Here is a 15104-nt window from a genome sequence, read left to right on the forward strand (position 1 = left end):
TATTGGTGTCAAGTAAGACTGATGATTTATTTCTGTGGTCACTGTAAGAAAAGTAGCATGTTAAATAAAGGCATCCTATCGTTTTTCTAGAAAGTATATTGAGACTGTATCTTGCTTGGAACTTTGTTGCTTTTACATTGGGACAGATATTTAATTCCCTTGATTTCCTGAGAAATGCATTAAGAGAGTATAACTGCTTAAGGGGCCAAATGATTCTGTTGGGTACTTGGTGAGAATTTCAAATGGGCACAAATACATTGACTTCTCTGTTTGTTTTTCCTTATTCTTTTAAAACAATCCTGTTAAATTAAGTAAATATGTCAAATATTGGGCCTAACTACATTTAGTGATTATTGTTATGCTACAGTATTACATTTCTACAGAAATGTACACATATTAATTAATCCTCACTATACCCTGTAGGTATTTCACAGAGGGTGAGACTGAAGCACAGAGAGGCTAAGTGATTTACCCAAGGCCAAGCAGTAGATGAATCAGTGGTTATAACTCAAGAATTCTTGGCCCCCAGCTCTGTGCCTAATCCACTATATCGTACTCCTCTGAAGTTTAAAATATGAAGTCTGCATCTCTTTCATATAAACACCCTTAGCACTCAGTTCTGACTAATTCCTTTATACATATGCTTTCAGAAATATATATTTCCTGTTGCCTTTTGCAATGGGTGTCATTTCTTTGTCCTGCTCTGGTTCCCTCAGAATATTGCACTGATCTCTCTGGGGATCAACAGTCTGGAGGTCACCATGGCAACGTTTAGAAAAATGCTGGCTACAGACTTGAAGCTTCATTTCTGTTATCCCTGTGAGCTCTGATGATTTGTGGACTTCCCAGACTAATGGAGATGGAGTGGGGGGGGGAGGTAAACAAGAGAGCTGTATGGAACTTGCACATTAAAATCTTTTGCATGTAATTTTTGAGGCACTCTGCTGATATTGCTCAGTGATGTACAGCAGCAGCATCTAGCATTTTCATGGTTTGCTGCTGCGACTCTCTTCTGTATAAAGTAATCCTTCTGTTCTTATTCCACATCATTTTAACATTAGTGTCTTTGTTGTCTCTGAGCTCTCCTCATTTTCACTCAAGGCTACTGTGAAAGCCATTGACAAGGAAAAGATTGGTTTCAGAGTAGCAGCCGTGTTAGTCTGTATTTGCAAAAAGAAAGAGTACTTGTGGCACCTTAGAGACTAAAAAATTTATTTGAGCATAAGCTTTTGTGAGCTACAGCTCACTTCATCAGATACTTGTGGCACCTTAGAGACTAACAAATTTATTTGAGCATAAGCTTTCGTGAGCTACAGCTCACTTCATCGGATGCATCCAGTGAAGTGAGCTGTAGCTCACGAAAGCTTATGCTCAAATAAATTTGTTAGTCTCTAAGGTGCCACAAGTACTCCTTTTCTTTTTAAGGAAAAGATTGCTATGGTAGTAAAGCCTAAGAATTTGTTGACAATAAAATTTGACCTCATAGGTTATGATATCACATTTAAGAGTGAGTGCTCATGTCACTGCTATTTCCCAGTCTTCTTTAAAGAAGAACCAGGGGAACCTTAAAGAAGCCAGATGGGATGGGGGGAAAAAGTGAGTTCCATCCAGCTATGAGAAGTGATTAAAGTGGAATATTAGTACTTTGCCATCTGAGACAAGAATTAAGAACTCTTGGTTGTATTTTGTGAGTGTCAAAGAGAACTTGGAGTTCTGTTTTATTCTGTTAATTTGAGGTGTACAAAATATTCCGGTACAGGGATTTTGTTTTATAATTTCAGTGCAGTAGACTTCATGTCTGCATGTGGAAACAGTGCATCCTAAGATATAAGTAAATAAAAAGGGCATTTTTTTTATAAAAGGATATTTCATTAAAAAAAATCATTGAAATAAAACCACTGATGTTTGAAAATCTGTGGACATCAGAATGAATATAAGGTGTACATTTTTAACAGTGAGGGGAATTAATAGTTGGAATCATTTACCAAGGGTTGTGATATGTTGTGATGGGAGACCATAATGGTCTCTTCCGGCCTTGGAATCTATGAAAATGCACCCCGAAAGTGAGGACTGAACTCATCTTTAGATAGTGACACTTGAGCAGAGAAATATTAAAATAATAATTTAATGTTAAATGTTCTCCCAAGGAAAAACAAAAAATGGCTTGACCGAGACCTTGATTGAAGACAGGGAAAATGTATTGCTTTAACTTTTGTTGGTCTTTTTTAACTAAAATTAAATTTTAAAAAAAGGACACTGTTTAATCATAAACTTCTATACAAGGGCTTTGGGGATTCCAGGATTTTATGAAATTTCCAAAACATCAGTGGTGGATGGTAATGGATGGTGGTGAATATTTATTGATAGCATTGCCGTTCCAGGCAACCACTGGACTCCAAATGCCATTACAATAGAACCTATATGTCAAAAATTGTCACTTGAACACACTTTTAAATTGTGGTCACAGGTAAAGAATAAGAGAATTTTACATAAATCAAAAAGAAAATGTCAGGGTCATGTGTGTCACTGTTGCACCAGAAGTTCCAATGAAAACAACATACAAAATGAATGGGAGTTCATGGACTCTCAAGGAGAAACGTCCTTAAGGAGTGCTGACTTTCTACAGGTTTCAGAATAGCAGCCGTGTTAGTCTGTATTCACAAAAAGAAAAGGAGTACTTGTGGCACCTTAGAGACTAACAAATTTATTTGAGCATAAGCTTTCGTGAGCTACAGCTCACTTCATCGGATGCATTTGGTGGAAAATACAGAGGGGAGATTGATATACACACACACAGAGAACATGAAACAATGGGTTTTATGATAAAACCCATTGTTTCATGTTCTCTGTGTGTGTGTATATCAATCTCCCCTCTGTATTTTCCACCAAATGCATCCGATGAAGTGAGCTGTAGCTCACGAAAGCTTATGCTCAAATAAATTTGTTAGTCTCTAAGGTGCCACAAGTACTCCTTTTCTTTTTTCTGACTTTTTACAGCAACTCCAAGCTTCAGCGTTGATCAACTATTCACTTTATGTAATCCAGTACATGTATCTTCCTTTACTATGTTAAGAATAGCTAAACTGTTTAAAATGTAGAACAAGGTCATGGCTACTAATGTACATCTGCTCAGAAAGGAAAAAGTCAGAGCCAAACAAGTCACAGTAGGAATTCAACATGTTGACTGTACCTGTGAAATATGATTGCTAGAATAAGAGGTATGATGGAGGTAGTGGATATTCTTTTTTCTGGACCAGAGGATAAGAGGTTCAGCTCACAATTTTTAGGACTCTGGCTCATTCCCACTGTCAAGACCTACAACACTCTAGCTCTGTTGAAATATAAATGGCTGTCTTATCTATCCATGTCTGCACAGAGGAAAGGGTTAAAGATCCTATGAAGCTTTATGAGAAGAGTAGATGATAGCCTTGGTCTCCTGACAGTTTTAAATACTTATTTTATTCTGTCTGTCTGGTTACTATAAACTTGCCTATGGTATGCAGTCACTGCATTAACTCACTATTTAGGGATAACTTGAGTTTGAACAGTGCTATAGAAAACCAATTTCTATCCTATAAAATTCTATTCATAAAAACTGCTTTTTTTTTTTGTTTTTTTGCATAGTTGTGGAATTCTTCAATTTTTCCTCCTGTAGTTTCTAAAATCCAAGCCTTGAAAAGAATAATGCAGAAGGCAACCCTTTTAAACCTAATGAAAAATATGGAAACTGCGGGGAATGAATATCCAGCTGTGGAGGGGAAAAATTATGTGAAAGCTTTTTCTCCCCTCCTCAAATTGGTCTTATTCATGGGGCTTTTATGGTACCACAATCATATACTTAAAAGTAATTATTCAGTAATTCTGCTTCATTTCCACACAGCAACGATATAAAATGTCAAACTCCATGCAACCAGTCAGTTTCCAGGCTCCCATGTGGAAACCAGTGTACTGTTAGTAAACCTTTAAAAGATAAGATTCTTTCTGTATCAGGGTTTAATTAGGATTAGAGGTCTGTGATTGGATACCAGTATAATGGTCAAAAATTATATTTTAAAAAAACCTGCATATTTTTCCAGGTTAAAAGTCAAGGGAAGAACTGTTTGCTAGTTTGGGAAGGGAGCCTTCATTTTAATAGGTTTCAGAGTAGCAGCCGTGTTAGTCTGTATTCGCAAAAAGAAAAGGAGTACTTGTGGCACCTTAGAGACTAACAAATTTATTAGAGCATAAGCTTTCGTGAGCTACAGCTCACTTCATCGGATGCAGTGAGCTGTAGCTCACGAAAGCTTATGCTCTAATAAATTTGTTAGTCTCTAAGGTGCCACAAGTACTCCTTTTCTTTTTTCATTTTAATAAAATCCCATCTTCATACACATTTAATGGGAAAAAAGTTTAAATCATTTTAGAGTAGGAAGTTTTAATAGTTTTATTTACAGGATGCTTCACTTTTGTTTGAAGAAGGCAAATACCAATGAATAGTTCAACAAGAAAGAATAAGAACAAGTTAGATTAGATTGTATCTTCAGATAGAAGATAGAAGGCAGACTGTATCTACCAGCTGTTTATCATGCCTGACATGGTGGGCCTCTGATCTCCTTTGGGATCTCTGGTCACTCCCACAGTTGTTGTTGTCTAAAGCCATGTCACCACCTCTTAGATTTTGCCTGGTAGACAGGGTGGAAACTGTGTTCTGATCTGAGGCTTCCAAGGAAAACAAGGTGGTATAAGAAGTGTTGGTAATCTACAGGTGGTTTTCTTCTTTCAGTTAGAAATTAACCCAATTGCAATGTCTCACTGTTCAGTCTGATGGACAGTGGAAGGTCAGTGAAAATCCAGCATGCAGGTTTTTGTAGTGCAATGCAATAGTGTGCATCTTATTGCAAAACATGGATGCTGAGTGCAAATTAGTAAATATACAAACAAAACTAATAAACAATGGAGCACACAGATTATTATGCCTGGGGGAATTTTGTGCACGCGCACAGAGAATTCTTGTCCCTTGCAGATTTTTTTTTGTTTCCCTGCAGAATAATAGATTCTGACAGGGAAGCAAAGGGAAGCCATGAGAGGGGCTCATGTGCCCCTCCTCTGCAGCAGTCCCAAACGGGCATGTCTGTTTGAGTGTTGGGAGAGATGTAAATCACCACCTCATAGGGAGGGGGTAGGGGCGGAGAAGAGAAAGCGGGGCTGGGTGTGTATGTGAGACTCTGCCCTTGTCATTCGCTACTATGGTGTGCCTGGGACAAAGGGGCAGAGCCCCTGGGTGTTTCTGGGGCAGGCCTGGCCCGGCCCTTGTGCTGTGTCAGAGTCAGGTGCAGACTTGCCACCAAGTCCAAGTCGTGGGGGCGAGAAGCCTGCAGGGTGATGCCCCCCCCCCCCAATCTCCGTGCTGCCAGTGGCCTGCGCTCCCCATTGGGAGGCAGCCCCAATGTGCTCCCCTTGCCCCTGTCACTGCACTCACCCTGCAGAGGCGTGGGGTTGACACAAGCAGCTGTGGGGAAGCTGAGGGGAGCCTTGGCCAGGGGTGCCATTTAGGGAGGGCCGGGGGGGCACCTGCCTTACCCCGAGTTTCACACCAGAGGTCTGATCGTAGCGCACACCCAACACAGAGCTCTTACCTGCAGCACTGCAGGCAGATCCCTCCTCCAGTAGCCAGGGTTCTCTGGCTGTGGCTCCCTCGGTCAGTTTTCTCTGCTGTACTAGGGCCTCTGGGGATGGGGCAGCTCAGATAGGGGTCAGAGTGTGTGCAGGGGAGCACGGGGTCCCTAGTGGTGGTGGTTGGAGCATAGAGTACCCCGTGGTGGGAGCCGGGGCCCCATGGTGGGGGTGGGAAAGACACAGAGGGTCCCCAGTTGGCGGGGGAGGAGCAGAGGGAGCACAGGGCCCCCAGCTGCAGATGGGGAATTGGAGCCTGAAGGGGGCAGTGGAGTGGGAAAGGGGAGTCCATCTCCAGGAGAAGGGAGAGGTGGGGGCAGTGGAGTGGGAAAGGGGAGTCCATCTCCAGGAGAAGGGAGAGGTGAGGGCATAGAGCTGTTCCCTGAGGGAAGGAGCAGTGAGTGTGGGAGAAGCAGCTGAGGGGGAACAGTCCTTGGGGCAAGGATCGTGAGAGGGGGAGCTGAAGAAAGGTGAGGGACTAGGCACAGCTAAGTAGGATTTGGGGGTCTGTTTGCCGTCAGAGAAGCTGGGCGCACCCTCATCTCTCCCAGGGAAAAGACTGAGAACAGACCTCCCTAAGCTAATGCATTCTCTGAACTGACTAATCTGCTCTCTGCCTTCCTCCCCATCTCTCCTATTATAGGGTAACTTATACCTCAGTCCTGCAGTGAGTATGTGGGCAGAGGGGTTTCTTTAACTTTCTACTCCTATGGAAATATTTTTTGTCGTCTGTATTGTTACAGACATATTTGCTGATGGGTATTTTGACATAAATTACCAAAATAATTGAAACTGGAATGATAAAATTGTGTAATTTTGACAAATAAAATATACAGAATTTTAAAATATTGTGCGCAGAAATTTTAATTTTTTGGTGCAGAATTCCCCCAGCAGTAGATTATATATTAATGAACTATGTAAAAAGAATAAATATCAAACTAATTCCAATTAGCAGTCTGGGACTCTCCAGCTCCTCTTTTTCCCGAGAACCACCCCAGACTCAACAACATCATGGTAACAATTAAGTATATGTACAAGATAGGACCCCAGTGCTGCATCTAATTGGTGTATCGGAGTAATTTGCCTGTGGAAGTGTTTAATTTTATAAGCTATCAGTCTTGCGTTCTTAGCCTAAAATAAATGCAGGCCCTGACAGAGAAGCCATGGGGCAGAGAAGCAAAATCAGCTCCTTTCTCCAGAAATAAGGAATTTTAATGTAGGGTTTGCTTTCCTGCTGGCAGTCAGATGAGTGGTGGAAGATATGGCACATGCCAAAATGAGAACCCTCTGTCCTGACTTCCTGAGTGCCCACTCTCAATATTAAATAATAAATATAATATTAGTGTGTATAGTATATAGGAAATGAGGGCAAGAGAGGAGAGGAATAAAACCCCACTTATTTCCAAGAGTCCTTTTGAAGCGAGGCATTGTGCATATAATAATATGCACCAGTCACACCCAGGGTGTTGCTGAAGGAGCACTGTACTGTTGGCGGTGCCATCATTTGCATGAAATGAAACAAAGATCCTGAGTGCTTCTAGTCATTAAAGATCCCATATAGCTTTTTCTAAGAATAGTATTTTGCTTCAGTGATTTGGCCAAATTCCAACTCTGGTAATTGCCTTCTGCTGATCTAAATTGCTCTGTTTGTTTAATTGGAGAGAGTCCTGTCCCAAAAGAAGTTGTGGAGGTTCCTGGTGCCAGTACAATGGCTGCTGTGTTTCACCCTCACTGATTTCAGTAAAGAGTGAGGTAATTCCCAGTCTATGCAGATCATAGTTTGTAATTCTGTGTAAATCACTCTGAAGCTTGCAAAAGATGTCCTAAATCAAATAGCAGTAGTAACAGGATTAAACAAAGGGTGATTAATAAAGTGCTGATCATTATCAGAATAACAAGACCACTATGGAAGTCATTGTGGTTATTATTATAATGCACTGAAATATATAAAAGAGAGGTGATTGGCTTGCAGTGAAAATTCAGAGCAGTCTGTCTAACTTAAAGACCAGCTGCCTGCCACAGGCATCTGTGATTATGTAAAAAGAAAAGGAGTATTTGTGGCACCTTATGTACTGATTCTGGGAGGCAGGGTCGGATGGGACAAAAACTATGGGTTTTGGTTGGTACAAGGAAAAGGTATGTTGCTTTTTCCAAACCTTTGTTTTGTCTCTCTCTCACTGTCCCTTGAAGGCTAATGTAAACAAATCCTCATAAAATATTAAATTCAGTATCTTTAATAAAGTCCTTTAGCACACCCCAGTGCTTCAGTATGTCCTGTCATGTTTATAACGTGAAGTTTCTCAAGTACATGACACAAATGAAACTTAACTCCATCTCACACAAAAAGACCTGTTGACTTGCATTTTTAGCAATTAGAATTTATTCACTGGATTTGTACTTTGCTGGAAGAATATAAAAAGACAACACACAGGCTTGCTAGCTAAGGAACCATTTGAAATAAGCAAACATGAATGTTCCTGTTGAACACAGCTATTTTTAAGGTCAGGGGAGGAGTTTGTTTAATCACTTAATTGACCCTGTTGCATTTTTTCCTGATGTGCTCAGGCCTAACAATGACCTGTGTTGAAATAGGTAACTGAGCTTTTCAGCTTTGGATTTTCCCTGTTTTTTGGTTTTTGGTTTTTTTTTTTAAAGCACAGAAACAGGCATCTGACCTTTTCTTCTAAATCCTCTTCCCCGGTATTAAGTAATCATACGTTACAAAATGAAAAGATTGAGCAAGGTGACCTAGGTTTGGTCTTTGAATGCTAACCTCCTTAATCAAAACCCTAACGGTGTTTAATCTTAAACCACTAGACCTGAATTTTGGCTCAAAGCACAGTGCAGTGGGAGTGCACATACTTTAAATCCACTGCCAGAGACACACTTCATTAAAGTCTGGACTAGTCAAGTCCCACCAGTGTTGCTCTTTATCATATGGGATCAATTATTTCAGTGAATTAATATGTGCACAAGACAGGCAATTTTTATGCCTATTCCATTTCATAGGTAATTCCTGGATAGATACAATTTTTCTGTTTTCCATTCCAGACTATGGTCAGCCTCTCAAGACAGTTAAACAGTGAATTAGTTCCTCTTGTCACATCATCCTATGTAAATCTGTGTGCACAATACATATAATATATTTGTGGTGTTTTTTCCTTGCTAAACTGTCTGCTTAAAGGCTTGTCTATAAACACAGAACTTGCACTGGTTTAGCTAAGTTTCAGAGTAGCAGCCGTGTTGGTCTGTATTCGCAAAAAGAAAAGGAGTACTTGTGGCACCTTACGGACTAACAAATTTATTAGAGCATAAGCTTTCCTGAGCTACAGCTCACTTCATCGGATGCATCTCTGTTTTTTCCACCAAATGCATCCAATGAAGTGAGCTGTAGCTCACGAAAGCTTATGCTCTAATAAATTTGTTAGTGTCTCAGGTGCCACAAGTACTCCATTTCTTTTTGGTTTAGCTAAAGATCTGATGTTAAGGTAACTTTGTAAATTACAGGTGCAAACTAGACCAATATAAGACTGGTTTAAATGTGTGTCAGTCTCTGATTCCAGGCAGTCAGGCCAATTGGTGCAGTGGTTGAAGCTGGACATAGGGTTGGGACCAAGCTGAGGGCAGCGCTGAAACCAGGGCCCATGGCCAGGCCATGGGTCAGAATCAAGGTCAGAATCTGTAGACAAGCCGAATCGGTATTGTAGCCCAGTCAGAGTCCAGATGTAGGCCAAGGGTTGGAGCGGGTCAGTGACAGGACTGGAGCAAGGTCAGAGTAGGGTGTGGACGAGACAGGAGGGGGCTGGAACAACGCTGGGACAGGAAAAGGAACCTATTCAAGGGCAGGCTGGAAGCCTAGGGAGTCTAATACACTGTGAAGGAGCAGGAGGAGGGTTCCTGGCCAGGTAGTGCTGTTGAAAGGATTAACTTCAGCTGGTGGGGTCAATTAAATATCTCTGTGGGGGTGGGGAGGGAAGGAATCTGATCCTGGCCCTGCTCAGGGATAGATTGCTGCAGCATGTCTGAGTGATGAGTCACTGCAGGCTCTGTTGGAGGGGTGAGTCATGGCAGGGAAGTGAATAGCCCTGGTTTGGCTGTGGGTTTGCCTCACAATATGAGAGTAATCAAACAAAGTTGCACTACTTTGCAATCAGTTTAATATCACACCTGCAATTAAATTAGTGCAACTTTGTGTGTAGGCCAGGTTTAATAATGTATTGTCTTTATTCAGTATGGCCCTGTGCCTGCTCCCACTGAAGTCACTGGCAAGCTCCGACTGACTTTGATGCAGGATCAGACAATATACCTGTTAGTCTGGTATTTCTGCTATTGCACACACTATGCGATGCTTTCCGTTCATTAAGTGGAATACCAATGGGGACCCACATACACTTCTATTTGTTAGGATGTGTCCTGTGAGATATGTATGTTTGTGCATTATATCCGACTCTGTTGCGGAATTGCAGTTCTTTCTGCAGGTATATTTGATGTGATCTTGTTTAACATTTTCCAACAAGTGTTAAGAGACACATTGTGGTCGGCCTGTCTGGACATACAAACAAGATTCAAGGAAGGGTTCAAGAAGTCTTCACCCTCTTGCTTTTGCCCATGTGCAGGAGCTAGCCACAATTGTAGCTGTTAAGCAAAGCCACTGCTCTATGCTAGTGCAAAGGAAGAGGAATTGGATCGGGAGAGTCGATAGGCAGACCAAGGGCCAAACCTGGACCACCAGATGCTTTTGAATGGACCCCAAAGCTTTCTATTTACTTATCAATATTATTATTGGGTTTTTTTGTTATTTTCTCTGGAGTCTGGACCTTGACTATTTCTTGACCAAGAAATGTGGACCTAGACAAAAATAATTGACTACACCTGACTTGGATGATGACAGAGCTATAGCCTCACCATCCTTTATACCAGCTAACAGCTGGGAGCACTGTAGTGTGTACTCCAGGTTTTCCTGTTTCCTCTCTAGCCCATCACCACCATGGCAGAAAGTCTGTAAGGCACAATCTGGTACCTCATTAAATACAGTAATTAATTAAAAAGCATGTGTCTACCTATGTACAGCATAAAGAGAGATATGTGCCTTGGGGATAGTTTATTAGTGCAATTAAATCTTCAACAGCATACTATATTCTTTAAAAAATGGCAATGAAATAACATTACTGTTTTTTATCACTAGCATAAAACGCTTTGCAAAGATAGATGAGCACCATTAATCCCATTTTGCAGATGAGTAAACTGAGGGCAGAAGCTTGCTCAAAGCTGCAGAGCCAGAAATAAGACACTTGTGTTCTGACTTGCAGTCCTTGCAGTACCCTATCCATCAGACCATGTTACCTAGTACAGTTCCATCGCTGTATCAACTTTTCCCTGGCCCAGTTTCTATGCTTTGTGTTAATAGCAGAAATCCATTTTCTGATCACATGAGCAATATCAAATAACAGATTATTCAGTCTGAGCAAACTTCAGTAGATTACAGATGCTGATACAGAACTAGTCTAGAGACCAAGCCAGAAGCAATTGAAACTTCTAGTCATAGAATTCCCAAAGCAAACTAGCAAACATTTCAAACTCTTACACACACAATAATTTTTATGCTCTCATTCAGTACTTCAGAAGATGCTCTGTAGCCATTTCTGTTATACCTCCTCTGGCTCACAGTTGCTCTTCTTTCACCAAATGCCCTTTGAATTATAAATTTGTGCAGTTCACCTCATTGAGTAGGCTCAATCTACTGCTCCCACTCTTCCTTATATCGTTCTCAAAGTCACCTGATTACAGCTATGGGGTCGAAACTGCCCACAGAAATATTATATGCAATGCCCATTGACTCCAGTGGCAAGTGGTATGTATTTGATGATGGATTTAAAAGCATAAAAACCATTTATGTAGCACCATAGATGCACGTGTAACTTTATGGCTTTGAACATAGCTTCCTCTGACATATCTCCCTGGGGGCTGCAAGCGGACAGCATCAATCTGTCTTGTGTCAAGATACTGGCCACATTGAGAAACAGTGCATAGTTGAAATGAGACTCTGACCTCTTGACTGGCCTACAGTTTAGTTTTGGAAGGGAAACCTCTTCATACAAGGTATTTCCTGCACGTGGAAACCTGTCACTGGCTCTGCAAGTCCCACAGTATGTTTTTTTAATAGGGCCACCCTCCTTGATAGTTAACAACCCACATGGTCTTTATAGCCATATTCAGTATGTGGACACATACAATACTGTTAGCTGGATGAATCAGCATAACTATGCTTGGAGAAACTACATTGCTTATTAAATTGTGAATGCTCAAAACATACAAAATACTGACATCTTAACAAAATGTATTTAGAAATTCATGTGGTTCTGAAGAAGCCAATGTCAGTGGTTAGGAATTATTAGGGTATTACGAACGCCCAATGTCTTACAAATCCTTGCCAAAAAATGGCTAATTTATAGTGCATGACATTCATGTGTATGCAAATCAAGGCACATACCATAGTTAGGCATCTATTTCAGCACTTACTATATCTGACTAATAAGGCCTGAGCGAAAGTTTATGGAGTTCACTTACAAAGTTTATGGAGTTCACCTATCTGAGAGGGGGATGTGCGGCTACCATCTAAGTGGGCCAATTTGATTCTGGGCAAACAATTTTAATGAAACTGATAAAACTTAGATCATCTTACAACTAATAATGCATAACAGAGTCATCTGATTAAATTGCAAAAATGCCTGCGGAGGGGTAGGATTAATAAAAGCATATTTTGCAAGGCTAAGGAGCAATATCCCACAGAGCAAATTAGCTTGTCCGTATTTGATCCTACAAAATAACAAATACAGAGAATATACAATAAGAACAAAAGTTTATAGTCCCTGGTTCCCAGTATTTGTTGTCATTTATGCTTTACCTCTACCATAGTTGAATCTTTTGTGGTTACTTGTGCCATTAGCATATGTTATGCTATACATTTTAGTTCTTCTAGAGCAAGTCCTTCCAAATCAGGTGGATTTGATTTAAATCAAATTGATTTAATTCATAATTTAAATCACTAGCCAGGAAGACTCGATTTAATCATGGATTTCTACATAAAAGTGTATTCTTGTTGGTTGTTATAAACTTAATACATATTCTTCACAACTCAGAGATAGATGTAGGTTTCATTTTTAGAAGGTACACACTATACATTTTAAAGTGATTTATTTTGAAAACTTTTCAGATTAGTTTTACAGCTATATCAGAAAATGAATGATTGTTTGGTTATTTCATTTACCAAAGGTATCTGAAGCAGATATTTATGAAGTCATTGGGGGGTGAACTATCTCCAATTCAACAAGTTAATCATTAATATTTGGAGGATTTTCTTGCCTTGCTGTATTCGGAGGAGAACATCACCAGACAGACATTAATCACTTTATTAATTTAAACAACAACATTATGTATTCTGGATTTTTTTTTCAACAGCAAACGTATAATATTTAACGAAACAAGCATATGAATTTTTGAATTTAGTTAAAAATTCAAGTTTTTTTTAAATCAGGTTTTTGTTAAAATTATTTTTAACTAAAATGGTTAAATGAAATGTATTAAAAAAAAAAACAAAAATTAAATAGACTGTGTCAGCCAGGTCAACATGAGAAACTTGAAATATTGTCTTCTGCAGCTAACTCAGTTGTCTTCACCTCCATTTTCCTGTTTGTTCATAATCAGGAAAAGAAAAACAAGCTTTCCTGCTTTTTCAGGTCCCAAATGATTTCTCAGTTTGGAATGAAGTAGTCCAAAGGAAGAAAATATTCTTTCTACGCTGGCAGAAGAAGCTACTGCTGTTAAAAGTGAGATTATCACCTCAACAGTCAGTGAATCCAAGTGCTTAAGTGACTTCCCCCAGTTCACTGGTGTGACTTTCTTTAAAACATCAGCAAACATATATTTCTTGAATGGTTTACCCTTCGCTCTGAAGTTTATTATAGTTGGCATTATGGAGTGGTGATTGCTGGATGTCCATGTCGTAGCCAACTCCTCCTCTTCAGCAGTTAAGGTTTGACCCTGGTACTGAGGATTGAGAAAATGAGAAATTTGCAAGAAAATGAGCTGGAGATGGTGCTTGTTCCATTTGTTTTTTTAATGCTTGTAATTTAACTCTGTCATTGCATATTTCTCTTTTTAAGATCTCACTCAGTTCCTTCCAGATTTCAACAGCATCAGCAATAAAACAGCTATTTCCCTGCATTTTGTTCAAGGCTACAGAATAGACTTCAGGGTACTCAGCATGTGTTCAGCATTTCTCCTAAGCCCAATTTTGAGAACTTTGGCTGTGACAGTGCCATCTAGTTTTTCATGATTTTGTTCACAAACTGTCATGAGATTAGGCCAGTTCAGTGCTCAAAACAGTCCACTACTGAGTTCCATCGCACGTCTTGTGGGAGGGTTAGCTTGGTTCATTCCACTTTTTTCAGAGCAGCTACTGCAAAGTGGTTGTTATGGAAGTATTTTGCAATTTCAACATTAGCCTTTATTTCTGGAACACTGAAGTCTTTGGCTAGCAGGTGCATCAAATGAGCATTGCAACCGTATGTTATTAGCTTGGGACTCTCTTCTAAATAATTTCTTCTCATCTTGGATACGTTTGCAGCATTGTCTGTGACCAAGCTGCGTACTAGACATTTGCATTTTTTTCACAGTTTGTTACAGCTTTTACAGCTGCTTTTACAGCTGCTTCTTGTGCATTCCCTGATGTATCAATTGTTTCTGTAAGGAAGACATTCCCTTCTTCTGTTGTCACACAAGCACATACAACAGGATCATTGTGGACATTGCTCCACCCATCAAGATTCAGGTTAACAATTTTACCCTCTAGACCTTTTACACGCTGCTCAATTTCTCTTTCATACACTTTATCCAGCAATTTGCCTGCGACATCTGCTCTATTGGGTGGACCGTATCGTGGTCTTAATGACTGAACTATACTAATGAAGTGTAGGTTCTCAATCATATGGAGAGGAGAGTTTGTTGCATAAACAAACTGGGCAATTTTTTCATCAATTGCCTCTTTTTGTAATCTGCTGGTTCTTATCACAAGCGTATCTATGGCTGTTTCTGGTTGATGGAGTTTTTTTTTTCTTTTTGCTACAGGAGATATACTGGGACTATGTGACATACATGATTTCACTGAAACACAATCATTGGCAGATAACTCTGAAACTATAGAAAATGATGGTGATCTTGAAGGTGGATAGTCTTCAGAATCCTGTATGTTGAGAATGGATTCTCCTAAACAAAATAAATCCATGCAGTTATTTAATTATTATTACCATACTCTTCATTTAGTATTACTCGTTACATTCACTGACACTCAGAACTACTTTAAAAGTGAAATTGTAATAGCAGAAATAGGCAGATCTTCCCATTTATTTTTTATCACAACTGCATTGAAAATGATAGTACTATAGAGTAACAAC

General features: G+C 39.9%; 1 protein-coding gene and 1 long non-coding RNA gene across 3 annotated transcripts in view; one reads left to right on the forward strand and one right to left on the reverse strand.

Annotated features, from left to right (window-relative positions):
- The window catches only part of PLXNB2 (plexin B2), a 362828-nt gene that overhangs the window by 228453 nt on the left and 119271 nt on the right, over positions 1-15104 (forward strand). The gene's annotated exons all lie outside the window — the stretch shown is intronic.
- The window catches only part of LOC122456505, a 35641-nt gene that overhangs the window by 4105 nt on the left and 16432 nt on the right, over positions 1-15104 (reverse strand). Inside the window, exon 5 of the long non-coding RNA XR_006275428.1 lies at positions 10558-10561. This is a non-coding gene — a long non-coding RNA (uncharacterized LOC122456505). The remainder of the gene's footprint in view (positions 1-10557; positions 10562-15104) is intronic.

Source organism: Dermochelys coriacea, chromosome 1 (genome assembly GCF_009764565.3).
Source record: "Dermochelys coriacea isolate rDerCor1 chromosome 1, rDerCor1.pri.v4, whole genome shotgun sequence".
Classification (NCBI taxonomy): domain Eukaryota; kingdom Metazoa; phylum Chordata; order Testudines; family Dermochelyidae; genus Dermochelys; species Dermochelys coriacea.